Source organism: Cupressus sempervirens, chromosome 2, assembly GCF_028749045.1.
Source record: "Cupressus sempervirens isolate cs-2001-9-10 chromosome 2, ASM2874904v1, whole genome shotgun sequence".
Classification (NCBI taxonomy): Eukaryota; Viridiplantae; Streptophyta; class Pinopsida; order Cupressales; family Cupressaceae; genus Cupressus; species Cupressus sempervirens.
The window spans coordinates 371,159,188-371,173,253 of NC_143119.1; the positions used below are offsets into that span (position 1 = coordinate 371,159,188).

The 14,066-nt window shown below is 32.3% G+C and overlaps 1 pseudogene; it reads right to left on the reverse strand.

Annotated features, from left to right (window-relative positions):
* Positions 1-9,213: 9,213 nt before the first annotated feature.
* On the reverse strand, positions 9,214-10,626 carry LOC149572681 (pectinesterase pseudogene; annotated as a pseudogene).
* Between the last annotated feature and the right edge of the window lie 3,440 nt (positions 10,627-14,066).

Below are 14,066 nucleotides of genomic sequence, written 5' to 3' on the forward strand. Positions count from 1 at the left end.
TTCCCATGAACTGCATATGTTGTTGGTTTTGAGGATTACATTAACTAAATGGGGTTTTATTAAATTGGTGTTTGATTTAATCAATGCATATATAAACCAGACGGAAGGATGAGGAATGACGTGGAAGAAAGATAAAAAAGCAAACTTAAGACTTAAAAATGATTAGCCAAATATATCTATGCATTTCATCTATATTTTTACAAAAAGAAAAAAGTAAAAGTAACTCTCAGCTATTAAGTTTCTCCTGTAATCTATCTAAACGCGAGGTGTGAAAAAAGCCCTAGAAAGAGTTGTGATATGAGATTGACCGCAGGAAAAAGAATTGACGGGTCATGAACGCCTAATCTAGACGGGATTTGCTCATATATTTCTACGTAGAAGAAAACCAGCGGGCGTTTCAGATTTCATCAGGATTCTTAAGTCAATTTGTCTTCATTCTCTCTTTCTTTCATTCATTCAATCAGGTGACTGTGTGGACATAATCAATTGAGATAGGCAAGACTCGCATTATCATATTTTAGACGTTTGCGTGTATCTTACGCTTATGAGATTTAAGAGATAAGGCTGCCGTGCTGCAAACTCTTCCTCTTTCGGTTTGACTCGCCAAATTTAATGGCGAATTTGTATATGCATTCCATTATTCGCTAACAAGTATATATTTTTTTGTTTTAAAATTGTTCTAAAATCGTTTAAATATAGTTTTTATTTGTTCTTGTTTATTAGGATTTAGTTTGAATGGCTTAATAGGCAATCAATTCACATGTGATATTTGTGAGAACTTCTTGTAATATATTTTAATAATAAAACTAATAAGAATCAGATTAACTGCAACATTATATAATTATTATAATAAATATGTAAGATGTTTTCAATATCATTATTGTTAGTTGTTATTAATCTACTTTAGTTGAAGATATTTGACCAAAAAAAAAATATTTATCTTTTGAGACATCAATTTATAAAATAAAATAGTTTTTAAGAAACTTACATGTTAAGAATGTGGAAACAAATAAATTGTCACTTATATATTTTATTATAATATAAAATTAATACACAGATCCAATATAAATCACATGCATGTAAATTTATTCCACGTACTTAAAATCAAATTAAAAAATTTCTAATAAAATGAATCATACACTTGAAATAATCATCAAACTCTATTATCCCTTTAAAATATCATCAATCTGAATAATCCCTGTTCAATTCAACTATCAATCCCAAACACGAATTGCTCTAACTTCTAAGCTTAATTTACACTCAATCATGTATGTTTCATTAAACTTCTCTACAGTCATGAATCTCATTGTAAATTTTTATATGATGGGATATCAGCGCCTGCCTGATGTGCTTAATGTCTAATTGAATAAACATGCATGTTCACTTATCCTATTATTTTTTCTTGAAGAATTTCCAATTGGAAGTCTAGAAAAGTGGTTTCACACAAAGAATAGTCAATGTTGGTTATGAGTTGTGATTGGGAGCATCTAGCACATGACAATGAGTTCTGAATTGCTTGATGTCAAGCTCTGAAATATAGTCAGGGCAAATGGTGAAACAATACTTATTTTTTAAAACTATTAATAATAATTTATTTATTTAGAAAAAATAATTATATTTTAAATAATTATGTAGATTAATTTAGTTTTACAAAACTTATTTGCTATCTATTTTATACATTGTATAATGCTCTACAATGTAACCTTTTTTATTGTGGTGTTGCTAAAGTCTAAATTAGGCACAAAGCTTTACCAATAGAAAAATTAGAAGGATCTAACACATCTAAATTAGAATTACTTAAGAGCCCAATTTGTAGTTCAAATTTGAGCAAGAAAACATAAAAGAAAATGAGGCTACAAGGAAGCTTTGAGCTAGATGAAGCTAAAGGAGGGGTTTCATGCAACACCATATTCGTGCACGCTAATGCTAAAGCTATTGAAGTTTCCCCTTGATATATAAGAAAGTTCACCCCCATTGATAACTTCACTTCAAGTTTTCTATTACAAGATACTGTAGCCTTTAGATCTCAAGATACAAAGGTAAAAATGTTTGCATTAAACTATTTGATGAAGTCACTTATATTGTCTCAAATTACAAGGAAAATGTAAAAATCTTATTCTTTATTAGAGATGTACTATCAAAAAAAACTTTTTTTTTGAAGTGGGCTTGACATGACTTAAAATGGGAGAAATGGGAAATTTAATCTTTTAAGGGTATTGGTAGATGATATGTGCAGCCTAAATATTATATACCTTGACCATCTTTAGGTGTGGGGCTATGATAAGGAGCTTGGATTGTCTATAGTCTAACTAACAATGTGCTTGAGCCAAGGATTTAGGCTATCACCAAGGAGGCATTAATAAATCTAGATACCCTAATGGCCTTTGCTTTCTTTTTTCAATAAAGCATTTCATCCCTTCTTGTAAGATATTGCCACCTAACATTAAAATGTCATGTGGTGCAAACAACATAGATAAATGAGACAACTTATGCTTTGACCCTAGTGCTTGCATTGAAATGGGTCTAGTTCTAACTCTTCCTAGCTACATCAAACTTGTATGGCCTACCTATTCAAATTTGATCAATAAATTAACTAGTCTAATAAAGATAATGCATGCTTCTACAACCGCAAGGAAGGAAGCCTCAATCAGGAATGCCTTTTTTGTTCACATAAATATAACTACCTAATCTTAAACAATCTTTATATAGGTGTCCTAAAACAAAATAGCGGGATTCATTAACTTACTACTCTATCTTGCCCCCTCCTAATTAATTGAAGAATTCAGTTGGTCCTAATCTCAAAGATACTCTCTATCCCCTATCCTCTATCTGGTCACAAAACTTCCTTTAAAAGGTAAAATCATCTAAACATGTGTCACTGTCTCTTCTTGTAGCTTCAAAAAGGATGAATCTTTTAATCAACCCCTCCTCTTGAAGATTAAAAAAATATTGAAACAATCCCTATTTGACTTCTCAAGAGCCCCTTCATGAAGATTCTATTATGAACCCCAAGACAAGATATCATTTTAGATTCTAAAATTGGATATTATTGCAACATAAAAATTAAGAAATAATGTAGATGGTGTGAAAAAACCTTAATCTTAGATGTACATTATGGAAAGTGAAAGAGGGACCTTTAAGCATAACCTTCCAAGGACCTAAGTTAGATTAGCACTACCCAAAATATGTTGGTATAATAAAGAAGTTTGACAAGTTTTTGGCATAAAAAACATTTAGTTTCAAAGTGATGTTATTATTGCAAAAAAATATCACTCTAGAGGTGTGGATCAAACATTCTAGTAAAAGATTGAATTTATTAGACAAAAATGTAAGTGTTGAATGTACAAGTGACATGATCACTAGTTAAAGATCAATGATGGAGATTTTATTTGTTTAGAGTGTGTGGTTGATATGGAAGTATCAATAGAGTCATATCAATATGTGTCTTGAGTTGCATCAACCATTTTGTAATATTGAAAAAGATCTGATGAGATGAACTAGTGACAAAAATTGGAGAAGAGTATCGATAGGGTTAGTAATCTTCAATTGGTAATCTAGTGGAGTCAATGTCAAAGTATGGATTATATTCTTATTGAACTCTTTTATGCTAACATACACAAAGTGGGATTTTTGGTTTGGCATGCTTACTCACAATATTGAATTGCTTTTAGAGCCTACTTTAGTAAAGTGTTTATGATTTTCCACTGCCATGTCCTCTAATAATGTGACTCTCAAAAGAAGTTTCAAATCCCTGAACTAGGTAGATCCTAATGTATTTTTGTAATAGGTTTAAGTAGGCTAGAGATACTCTTAACGTAATATGTGCATTATAGTGTGATTTAATGCTCCTAATAGGAGAAACTTATTACTATAGTACAAAAAATTATAGTTTATTCCCATAGTCAATGTCATCCTTGACAAAGGGTTTCCATCTAAAAAATCTTGGTTTGGTTTTCTTATTATTGGACCATTGTCTAATTTAACTTATATATTCTAGTCTCTATTTAATGTTATTTATTATGGAAGTTAGTTATAAATGGATACATATCCATGTCTATACTAATTGACCCCCTCCCCCTTCCCCACCCTGCCCCCTCTTAGCTCCTTATAACATGGGAAATTGGTATAAGATATAAGTTCCCTTGAAAGATCCTTAAGGAAGATATGGAGGGATTAACTGGATATAGGAGACATCTTGAAAATTAGCTTATGAGGATAAGGATTCCATTGAGTGTTAGAATTTTTTAGAATAACTGAGGAAGGGAGTGAATCAATTACTCAAGGTCCATAAGTAGCATTTGAACAATTAAACATAAAACACTCATTGTTCTTCTTACCCTTCTATTGCTCAGTCTCTACTGTATTGATAGAAATAATTACTGTTCCAAACATAACATACTTTGCTAAATTTAAAATGTAAAGTATATAAAGAATTCAACACAAGTTTGATAATAAGATTTTTACGTGGAAAACCAATTTGGGAAAAACCACCAGTAACATGTCACCACATTTTCACTCTTTCAAGGTGAGCTATATTAGGAGCCAACCTTGTTAAAGGTTTACAATACACACTATTAAATGTTACCTCATTATAGGTTTTAATCACCCTCTTAGGAGTGGCCCTATCAAAAGACTTTGATCATTCTATTTAGAGTTTCACCCTATTAAAAGATTTACATAGACTATTAAGTCCTTTGAATGATTGTTAGGTCAACCTCTACCTCTGTTAAAAAGATTTCAATACAAACAATTTACAATGACTAGAAAGAAAAAAAAAAGGTTTTGATCTATATGGTTACACCTCACTTTTCAATTTTATATCATGGTTTGGTTCATGTGTTGATTCAATGATAAGCTCTCCATTGTCATTTTTATTCTTGTTTTGGTTGGCAACCCTTCAAGCACTCTATCTTCTCCTTTCAACAAAACTTAAGCCATCTACTCTGATTTACCTATCAATATCAGCAACATCTACGTAAGAAATCTCCTTTAGCTTCACATTCAGTCTCACACACTTGTGCGACTTTGGTTAACATTCTTCTGTATGTGCCTCAAACATACACTCGCACACTTTTATTTGTCTCTATTCCTCCTTAAATAGGTAATTCTTTCTTTGTCATTTTGTATGATCATCATATATCTTAGGGTTTGCAATCAAGTTCAACATGATTCATTGTATCTATCCACTTTCTTGATCATTCTCTAGAAACTTCTCTATAATATCTCTGTTGGGTCTTTACCTAATCCTCACATTGAACTTAATGATCCAACTTCATCAATCTTATCTTCAACATGATTTTTATCTCCAAAGAAATCAATTGAGTTATCTAGAATCATGATTTCCTCAAATTCATTCTCAACACTATCACTCGACAATCACTAAGTTTTGACAATTAGTCATCACTCAATCACTTGGTTGCTGTAAAAATTTTGGGTTGGCATCAACTATTTTGCCCGATCCATACTAGTGCTCAGTCAACACTAGATTTTCTCAACAATTATTGTGGCTCATTTGACACTAACATCACTTGACATGCCTTAAATTTGACTCTATTTCTCGGCTTAACTTAACTTGCACCTTATATAAACAATCATTTTGTCTTATCAAAGTCTATCTAATCAAATATCCATTGTAGCTTTCTTTTCATAACTCAACCTTTTCTATAGGTGATATTATTATTATGAGCAATTTCTCAAATCCTCTTTATTAATCAAATAGATATGATATTTAGATTATGTAGCAATATGTCTTATCAATAGATTTGAGATCAATGATAAAACAAATTTTTTTCCTATTATAAGTTTCCAAAATTGAGTAGTTGAAGGAATAAATCAAGAAACCAAGAGAAAAGGGAAACAAAATTTGTGATCAACTAAAAGAGTATATAAATTATAGCGCTAAGTAGTCTTAGGCTTTGGAGGTTATGTCATTTTAAAATGAGCAATCATCTAATGAAAAGAAGAATATAAAGAAAGAATTGGAAGCCTTTTCCATTAAGATGGGTGAAGAGATGAAAGAAAGTAAAGTTACAAAAGAAGTTCTAAAAGATAAGGAACAAGCACTAAAGGATAAGGTATATGACATTTTCATGTCTGAATAAGAGATTGGTACATATAATGCACATTTCCAAGAATCTAATAAAGAGGAGAAAGAACTCTAGATGGATATTGAACATATGATAGAAATAAATGAGAGTATATCGAAGGAGAATAATAGATTCCAAGATTATTTGAAGGTAACAAATGATCTATTGATAAAATTTAATGAGTATTCTACAAATACCGATGAGAAGATAAAAAATGAAAGGAAATTAGGATAGAAGGTTCAACGATTGTGGAAGGAGGAGGATATTCTAACTCTTGAGCACATTTTGTCAAAGACTTAGAAACAAGTATTGATAAGATGAGATAGACTACACAAGATAGAAAGGTAAATATCATCATTGTTAATAAGTTTTTTAAGAGCTTCAACATCAGCAACATTGTCATGATTCTGATTTTCTTGCACAAGCCAAGTTTCCAATTTATCAAATTCATGAGAAATTTTGTCAACTTGTGAAAGAAGACTATGTAAAGCTTCATCTTCATCATGGGATGAGTAAGAAGAGTTTTTCTCCATTATATGGTTAAGATCATGAGAAAAGATGTTAGTGTTATCATGAGTGGTAGGAAGAAATGAGGAATCGTCATCAAAGGAGCCCATGAGTTTACGACTTCTCCTAATAGGAATGCAATAGGTTGAACTTATCATAATTAAGCTCATAAAAGGCGAGATAATAAAGGAAGAACCTAATGAGATCTAACCATATAAATTTAATAAAGATAATTAAAGAGAGATCTAACCACAAACAAGATAACAAAATCTAACTCTACAAGAAGAAAAAGAAAGGAGTTCACCAAAAAAAAAGACAAACACCTATAACAAAAGAGAAGGATCTAACTCCAAGAAACAGGGGACTTGTTGAGTTCACAAAAATGTTTAGGGGGAAATACATAGACACTTTAATAGGATTGTAGATCTCCACTTTTCCAGGCCACTAAACCATTTAAATATGTATGTGAGGGAAAGAAAGAAATCTCCAAATATGATTCCTCTTTATAACAAAAATTAGATTAACTAGAACTTAAAGGAGAATAGGTGCCAATTCCAAATTTGAAATATAAAGGAGATTGCATTATAAGGAAATATGCTCTTTGTCCCTCATAGGATGATGTGTATGCCAAATTGAACCAATTTCTTAAATAATGTATATCTAGATGTTATGTGTATACAATTAGCCTTGTATAGATGTAGATATAAGATAAATATATGAGAGGAAATGAAATATGAAAGAATCACCTTAGTGGTCAAATCATAAAGTCATGGATTGAAGCGGGTTGAACTTAAATATCCAACTACAGATTCTCAAATGAAATGACAAAATGTAAAAAAAATCAAAAATTATTTGTCCAAAAAAGCAAAAAGCACTAAGTCAAACTAAAGGAGGACTAGGTCAACTTGGAAGGATTGATTCTTGCAAGTTGACATAGTTTGACAACACTATAAAAAATTCAAACCAACCTCTCCAGAACACTTTTGTAGAGTTATTTCCAAATCTGCATGCAAAATTATGCTACCATGCTCAGGTATACACAAAAAAATGAAGCATTATTGTTGTTAGGTTGAATGAGGGCTTGTCTTGGTCAATCCATAGGATAAGAAATTAACTGTAAATGATAAATGTAAATGTAGATGACTGAAAAAGAGATATATGTTAGGATTTTACCTTGCTTAAAAAACCCTTATCAATAATGATTTTTCTAGTAATGTGTTGTAGATCTTGAATTTGGTATGGGAATATAGGGTATCTCCACTATTCGCAATGGATCTACAATAATCTCATCATGGATCCATGGATGTAAGTGTGCATCAATAAATAAGACAATGAAAGATTTAATGTAGATATCTTCCCTTCATGGCCAACAATACGCTAGATCTTGAAGGGGAAATGTCCACAAAGGATCCTTCAATGCTAGATATAAATTTCTTTTGCTTGAATGCTCGAACTCATTGAATAGCTTGCTTCTCTTCAAAAGGATATGAATGCTTGATCTTGAGAGAGAAACTTATGTTATGAGAGTGAGATATAAAAATGAAGGCACAACAAGACTAATTAGACCCATGAGGCCTTTCAGACACTAAGCCCTAAAATCACTAGGGACTAGGTTGACCTAGGTTAAACTAGTCCAGTCTAGGATGACCTAGTCCCATAGATCACATTAAGAGAGCCAAATACAACTCAGGAAGTTACTAGAAGTAGAGGAGAATGTTGAAGAAGGTAGGGAAAAGAGGACATCAAGCACAGGTTCGTCCATTGTCTAAGAAAGGCATTTAATGGATAGGGTGGTAAAAGTTCTTAAGAGGAAAGTGTGTGCATTTTAAGATACTACAACCATGAGCAATCATAAACACATGTAATGTCTCAAGTATGCAATAGCTCTTGATATATTTGAACCCAAGATGAAGTAGTGTCAAACAACTATACAACCAAGTATCAAAAAATTAAATTACATATTCATGAAAGCTGACCTAAAATATTTTTGCAATATAAACAGAAAGAAAAGTATCAATGTGCATGAGAACATATCATGTTTGTCATAAATGTATGTGTAGAACTAAACATTCAATATAAGTTATCAACAATATCATGTCAAAAAGAGGGAAAAAAAAAAAGTATAACAAATAAAATGTCCTAGATATATATTTAGTTAGACAATATCATGTAAAAAAGAGAAGACAAATTTAAGTACAACAAATGAAATATGTCATAAATATATATTTAGACTTTAAGTGAAAAAAGGGGAAGAAAAAGGGACACAGCTATCCTTGTTTAAAAAAGTATAGTTGACCAATGTTTAAAAGATCAAAAACATCATAGATTTTTTCGAAAATTTCAGCATTTGATATTCATGATCTGCATGCTGAAAACAACAAAAACTTTGGAAAAAAATCACTATGTTTTAGTAAATCTAAAAAAAAGAAAAAAGCTGTTTGAATTTGTTTTGTCTTTGGTACTTTTTGTGAGAGATTAGCCTATCCCAAAAAGAAGTCTAACAAATAAAATATCCAACCAGATTGGAGAAGAGCATTTTGTAATAAGTAAAAAACTCTCGCGATTACGTGCAAAGAAGAAATTTTAAGGGCATCCGTTTGGCGATGGTTGCTACTTGGGTTTAAAGTAAGCCTGCATCGTAGGGCACTGCATCGTTCGGTATCCATGTGTTGCCGGTCATTAGGGAGCTCACAGTGAAATTTTGAGCATCGGAGATGGTCATCTCGTGAGAGCCAACCCATGTGTCTCTCTGCGAAGTATCTGCCCCTGGCCCATTGTTATTATATTCGCCATAATATAACGTGCTCAGGGAAAAGCTTCCTGACCATTCTAACCACCCAGCTGGCTAGATTAAACTGTCCAAATAAGGCTCCATGTAAACACTATGAGAGTACTCCTTCCATTGCCTTCCTAGATACGTGGGGAAAGAGATGATAACAGTAAAAAGCTCAGGCGCAGCAACTTAACATTACAGTTCTGAATGAACGTTCCAGTATTTTGGTTTGGATATGTTCTACCTTGAGTAGTATAAAGATTCTGCTGCCCGTCCATGTGTTTCTTTGCGAACAGATTGCAGTTCTGAAAAACTGCTGTGATGTTGCCAAAGATGAAATCAATCGTGCTGTAGATGTCACATTATCTGTAGAATTGACAGAGGGAGTAAGTGTAGAAAGTTTATTAGTACCCCTTGCAACTGCAACGGAATAGGCTGATTGATCAGATCCAACTCCTAGAGTGACTGCCTGGTTATTCGCTACTCCCATCTTGTTCTCGAACGCCATATCCCGTGCAAGAAAATCTACCTCGATTGCACCTGCACGTGAAATCAAGACTAGTTTAAAGTCTCCTTCACACAAATCAATTACATATATAAATACAAGTAACAATAACATAGGAAACTAATCACAAATAGAAAAGTTTGAATCGGTTGCTGGCTTACTGAATGTGGCAGAGTTGAACGTAGTCCAATTAGACGCAACGCTTCTATTCCAGTGATGATAGTCATGTCTACTCCATCCCCGATCAACATAATGCTGTATTTGTTATTTGGAATGTCCATGTTTTTGAAGTACACACGGCCTACAGCGATAAAAATCATAAACCTATCTATGCTTTTGTTTGGAGCAGCATTGACAGCAGCATTAATGGTGGTGTAATTCCCGCTGCCATCCTGCACCACCCTTACGTAGTCACCGATTAAAATGATGTCACCACTGGAGCTTTCCGTGAGACGCCTTTTGTCCATGTGGAACAACCACGACGGGAACCCATCATCCAGCACTCTATATTCAGACATAAAATCATTATCATCAGATAAGAGCCGTCGATTGTGGCCGTTGCACTTCGCAGGACCCTTCTCCGCAAGAAAGTATTTCTTATTCAAAGTGAGAGTAGAGGCCGCACAATCCGAAGTGTTAGCTATGTATTTGGCAAAATGCTATGAAGTGAGGCTTACATTTGCTTGGCTAAGGCCTTCCAGACACGTGCCTTGATTTGTGAGGGCCACACTCAGATAACTCTGAATATACACCATGCTCTTCCATTACATTGTCGCGTTTGTTGAGTTTCTCAACATCACCAAACTGGAATTCAAGTAGTCGGCCGTGAGGGTGTACAGGAATATGCAATCCACTATGGCTTGGCTCTGCATCGACCGCACATCACTCGGCGAGTCGCCGGAACTAGAGTTCTGAACAAGATTAGTTTGACGTAAGCTAAATCTTATAGCAATTTCAGTCACATCTTTAGGATAAGGTAGATGACATTTTCATGTCAGAATAAGAGATTGGTACATACAATGCACATTTCAAAGAAACTAATAAAGAGAAGAAAGAGCTCTAGATGGATATTGAAAACATGACAAAAATAAATGAAATTATATTGAAGGAGAATGATAGATTCCAAGTTGATTTGAAGGTTACAAATGATCTATTGAGAAAATTTAATGAGAATTAGACAAAGGCTAATGAGAAGATAAAAAATAAAGGAAATTAGGATAGAAGGTTTAACAATTGTGGAAGAAGGAGGATATTCTAACTCTTGACCACATTCCGTCAAAGACTTGGCAATCAATATTGATAAGATGAGATAGACCACACAAGATAGAGATGTAAATATCATCATTGTTAACAAGTTTGTTAAGAACTTCAACATCAACAATAGTATTATGATTCTTATTTTGTTGCACAAGCCAAGTTTCAAATTTATCAATGTTATGAGAAAGTTGGTCAAGTTGTGAAAGAGGAGTTGTTAAAGCTTCATCTGAGTCATGGGATGAGTGATAAGAGTTATGCTCCATTATAGGGTTAATATCATGAGAAAATATGTTAGTCTTATCATGAGTCCTAGGAAGAAACAAAGAATCATGATCAAAGGAGTCCATGAGTTTACTGCTTCTCCTAACGGGAATGCTTTAGGTTGGACTTGGTGTAATTAAGCTCATAAAAGGGGAGATCATAAAGGAAGAATATAATGAGATCTAACCATATAAATGCAATAAAGATCATAAAAGAGAGATCTAACCACACACAAGATAGTGAAATTTAACTCTATGAGAAGAACAAAAAAGGAGTTTACCAAAAAAAAAAAAGATAAACGCCTAGAACAATAAAGAAGGATCTAACTCCAAGGAGGGGATTTGTTGGGTTAACATTATTTTTTTGAGTACTATAGAGACACTTCAATAGGACTGTAGATCCGCACTTCTCTAGACCACTAAAACATTCAAATATGTATATGAGGGAAATAGGGAAATCTCTAAATATGATTCCTCTGTATAACCCAAATTAAATTAACTAGAACCTAAAGGAGAAAAGGTGCCAATTCAAAATTTGAAATATAAAGGATAATGCAATACAAGGAAATACAATATTTGGCCCTTATAGGATAATGTGTATGCCAAATTGAACCAATTGCTTAAATAGTGTATATCTAGATGTTATGTGTATACAATCAACCCAATATACATATAGATCTAAGATAAATACATAAAAGGAAATCAAATATGAAAGAATCACCTTAGGGGTCAAATCATAAAGTCATGGATCTGATCTTGTCTTTAAAATATCAATCTATGGATTCTCCAATGAAATTATGAAAAGTTAAAAACTCAAAAATTGTTTGTCCAAAAATTCATAAAAAACTAAGTCAAACTAGAGGAAGACTAGGTCGATTTGGAAGGATTGATTCCCAAAAGTTGACATAGTTTGAAAGTACTATAAAAAATCAAACCAACCTCTCTAGTAATCTTCAATAGAGTTATTTACGAATTCGGATGTGAAATTCTGCTACTCTATTGTTATACATATAAAATGAAGAGTTTTTGTTGTTAGGTTGCATGAGAGTTTGTCTTGGTCAAGACCTAGGTTGAGGAATTCACTATAAATGATAAATGTGAATATAAATGATTGAAAAGAAGAAGATAAATGTTATGATTCACCTTGCTTAAAATCCTTGTCAATAATGATATCCTAGTAATGTGTTGTAGATCTTGAATTAAGTATGAGAAGATAGTGTATAAACATGATTTGCAATGGATCTACCATTATCCTATCATGGTTCCATGGATGTGAGTGGACATCAATAAAGAAGATAATGAAATCTTTAATGTAGATCTCTTCCCTTCATGGCCAACAATAAGATAGATCTTGAAGGAGAAATTCCCACAAAGGATCCTTCAATGCTACATAGAAATCTCCCTTACTTGAATGCTCAATCTCCTTGAATGGATTTCTTGTCTTCAAAAGTATATGAATGCTTGATTTTGAGAGAGAAACTTATGTTATGAGAGTGAGATATGAAAATGAAGCCTTCAACTGCCCCTAGTCTACATTTTTCTAGTTACATTTCTGATATCATTGTACAAATCTTTTAGGCCAAGTTTTATGTTTGATATTTAGTAGCATTATCTTGAGATTATTAGATATTGTTTAAGACTCATTTGATATATGATGAGATTACTTGGTACTCTATACTTCATGTGTGCATGATAATTATTACAATGCTGTTAGATTATTGATGATGTTTAGTTAGATGGATTATCTTATGTCTTTTATGATGGATACTTACCCCATACTGCATGTGTATGGTGTGTGTGTTTTTTTTCTTTATGTATGATGTTTATGATATGGTTAAGGAAGGGAGTCGTAGTCACCTACTAGTCGGGATCTACACGATGCACCACTTCCTGCCATTGCCTGTTTAGCTTAGTATATATTATGTATGTACATGTGTGGGTTTTATGCAGGTTGCAGGTATCGGGTATCGACTTCCCTGAATTGCCAGGATGAGCGTACCCTATTGCATTATCTCAATGGTAAGAGAGGGGAGATAAATTCTTAAGTCCAAATCCTAAACCTTTGAGCAGTTCATCCTAATTAACAATTAGGACAAGTATCTGAGTCGTGTATCGTTCGAATGCGTCGGGTGACGTTAATTCATGATTTTTAAACCCTTAGTTGAATTTTGTATGTGTTTAGCTATGATGGTTTTCCGTATTTTTTCTTTATGAGTTTTGGCGAATTTTGTGTTAATTAAGTCTAATTAAAAAGATTTAATTAATAATTTAATTTAATGGAAAATTATTTGTTATGTTAATATTTTATTAATTGAGAAATTAATTATATAAAAGAGTCATATAAAAAGAATTAAAATTGAGAATAAATCTATAAGTTTAAATTTGAACATGATGATATTTAATTAATTTAATAATAATATAAATATATTTATATATTTGGAGTGCATTTTAAATAAATGCTAAATAATATTATTATTAAAATTAATAGATAGTTATCAAAATTATTGTTCAAAAATAAATTTAGAAGTGGGAAAAGAAAATTAAATTATTAAAAGTTTTATGATTGCATAATACGTGCATAAGATTAAATTGAATAAATCAATTTAAAAAGAGGTCAAGTAAAAATTAAATAAATTAATTTAATAGATTATTGTATGTGCATGGGAAAGATAAAAGAA